The following is a 3046-nucleotide window of genomic DNA, read 5'->3' as shown; positions in this document are numbered from 1 at the left end:
ACTGTAAAATTTGGCTTAGGGAGCCCTATACTGCTTGGCTGAGCTCACAAATCTGTTGTAACCAGGAGTGTTATTGGAAATATTTATCAACTTATGGCACAAAACCTGAGCAATCAGAATGACTCATCAGAAGGGACTCCGGCTGCCACACAGGGCACATGGGATGGCTGTCAGCCCTGACTGAAGTGCAGCCTCCCTGTCACTTCTCTTGCTCTCCACACCTGCCAAGGCTTGTTTCCCAGCATTGATTTCCTGCCAAGGCTTGATTAAAATCTCCTGCTGTCCCTGTAGCTACCGCCACCGCCTGGAGCCACCTTGGTCTTGTGGTTTGCCAGAAGAGTGACCCTCATGACCATAAGAGCTAGGGTTTCTGCCTCCCACATTTTGGTCCCTTCCTGAAACAAAATTTGAAGATTGATTGTAATTGCCAAAGGCATTGTAGCTTCTGCCACCTCCATTATTCCCACATCCATTCACCTTCTCTGCCACCACCATATGCTATCTCTGCCATGGCTGCCACCAAAACCACCATAACCACTGAAGTTTTGCCTATCAGTAAAATGGATTCCACCAAAACCAAATCTCAGGCACCACCAAAGAGTCCACCTTGGGCTGGATGAAGCATTGGCCAACCCTCAGTCAGACAATGCTCGCCTCACACCACAGCTGTGGTACTTCTCTGGCCATCCACTGTGTGGTATTTCTGAACAACACTTGGATCACAGAATCATGGTCACTGAAGGTTACCAAAATTATGCCTCTCTCTCATGACTTTAATTACTTTGACCTTTTCATAGTGTTCAAAATAAACTCCTAAGAGGGTTCTTCAGTGTCTTCCTTAACCAAAGACCTTTTATGCAGATCAGCAGGCCTTTGAGAGTCTTCTCTTGAGACAGGCCTCTTTGGCTCGCCCAGAGGGTTTCTCGACCGTCTGCCTCGTGTGGCCTTGCACATGTGGCTGCTTTTACTTCTTCCACAGCAGCATCGTGACAAATACAATGTCCCTGGAGGGCTTTGTGTTTGCCTCTTCCAGCACCTCACAGTTGGTGAACGTTCCCCATTGTTCACGACGGCTCCTCAGGCTCCCACGGGTCATCTCCAACTCCAAGTCTCCAGGGAGGAGCCTCTGCAGCTGTGACTTCAGCATTGAGACATCCAGACCTCAGGCCTGAACCCCTAAGGCCCTGTCCTTCCATTTCTCACCAAACTGACCCATTGGATCTGTTAATTGGAAGCTTTTCTCTCTGTAACAGAGTTTCAAAACCTCTCTCCTTTCCTCCCAATCCCTATTAGCAAACTCCCAGCAGGAGCCTGGTTCAGGAGGCACCGCAGCCCCAGACAGAGCAGCAGGACAGGGTCTTGGGTGAGGAGGACCGTGGGAGGTGGGGGCAGTCATGGTGGAAAGGGAGTCTCCGGCTCCCTCTCCCTCACTTAGCCGGGGGAAAGCCCCCAGTTGGAGGTGGAGGTGAAAGCAGAGGAACAGGGCAAAGCTGTGCCTGGCTGTACGGGTTAGAAGGTGAAGAGCTGAGCGCAGAGCAGGGCACTGTGTTTAAAATCAGGATGTCAGAGCTGGAAAGGACTGTATTAAGTATCGGTTAAAATCAGGTGTGGCTGCACATAACAGAAGTCTTGTGGGGGACATCTCAGGCCATCCACGGTAGACAGTCACGGTCGCCCCACAATTGTCAGGGTCCAGGGTTCATTTTTTTTTGCCCACCATCCTACCTGTGGCTTCCATTCTAGTGACGTTACTTTGGGCAAGTTGCTTTGTCTTTCTGAGGCTCAGTTTCTTCATCTGAAGAATGGGACTAATAACAATATCTACTTCTTAAAGCTAACCAGCAGACTAATTAAGATAAAACGTGAAAAGTACTCCGCACCAGGGCTGACACAATAAACCTTAGCTGTTATTTGTTTTGTACAGAACTAGTACAATGCTGGGTACGTAGTTGGAGCTCAATAAATATTTGTTGAATTAATTATTATCATTATTATGTTACCACACAGTACTCACAAACTATATCCAGAACCCGCTGCATTTACACAGCACCTGGGAAAGGCCTGGTTCGCTTGACCCACCTGTATTTCTGGATGATCAATGGCCTGAATTGGAACTGACCTGGGGAGCGTTTGTCAAAGGGCAGCTGATGGAGGGACCAGCCCACGTGGGCCCGGCAGAGCCCAAGGACCGCCTCGGCCAGACCAGACGCTGCTAATGGCTCTTGTTCGCCTGCCAAATTTCCCCGCCTGTCCTCCTCTGGGAGGGAAGAGCAGACATGACTGAGTCCTTGGGAAGCCAACACAGGCCAGAGGCTGGAAGCCTGGGAAGGAGAGCGAGGTGGTGGTCACTGGAGCAGACCGTTCTTGGGGGTTCTGCACAGAGCCAGGAGACAGTTTCCTTGCCTGTGCCGTTGGCTGCCTCTGTGTGCAACCCACACTTCAAATTGCCCTCACTTCCTTCCTCCCAGAGTCATGGAGGGATTGCGGCGAGAAAGCTCACCAAAGTCAAAACAAGCCTGGTGATATGAAAACCATATGAAAACTTGGCAGGGCCCCATTCCAGCCTAATGGGCCTTCCAGGCGTCCCAGAGCCCACAGACACACGCCCTTCGTGAGGGTGGCGGCCTCGGCTCCCTCCCTCCCATTCCACGGAGACACAATGAAAAAGGAAAGAGAAACAAGGAAGCCTGCCAGTCTCTTCTATCATCTCTGTGCCTCGCAGGGCTTAGAAACAGAGTGATGTCAGGCACTTTAAATGATGAATATTTATCGAGTGCTTGCTATCCGCCAGGCTCATCCATAGTCATTCTCATTTCTCCCTCTTGATCCTTACGTTACCTTCTTCCCGTTTCAAAGCTGAGTCTCTGAGGTTCATGGAGGTCAAATAACCCAAGTACAGAGCTGATAAGTTCAAATGCAGGCCCACCTCGCTGAAAACCTTGACCCTTGATTATTACAGAGCTGCCTCTCAGATGACCTTTTGGCTATTTCAAACAAATTCACTAACATTCAAAATTGTGCCTCAAGGCTTAGCTTTCAGAAAAAG

At 49.9% G+C, this 3046-nt stretch overlaps 1 pseudogene; it reads right to left on the bottom strand.

Annotated features, from left to right (window-relative positions):
- Positions 1 to 291: 291 nt before the first annotated feature.
- Positions 292 to 1147, bottom strand: LOC131409227 (heterogeneous nuclear ribonucleoprotein A1-like; annotated as a pseudogene).
- Positions 1148 to 3046: the final 1899 nt, after the last annotated feature.

Source organism: Diceros bicornis, chromosome 8 (assembly GCF_020826845.1).
Source record: "Diceros bicornis minor isolate mBicDic1 chromosome 8, mDicBic1.mat.cur, whole genome shotgun sequence".
NCBI classification, from domain to species: Eukaryota; Metazoa; Chordata; class Mammalia; order Perissodactyla; family Rhinocerotidae; genus Diceros; species Diceros bicornis.
This window is presented reverse-complemented; position numbering and strand designations above follow the sequence as displayed.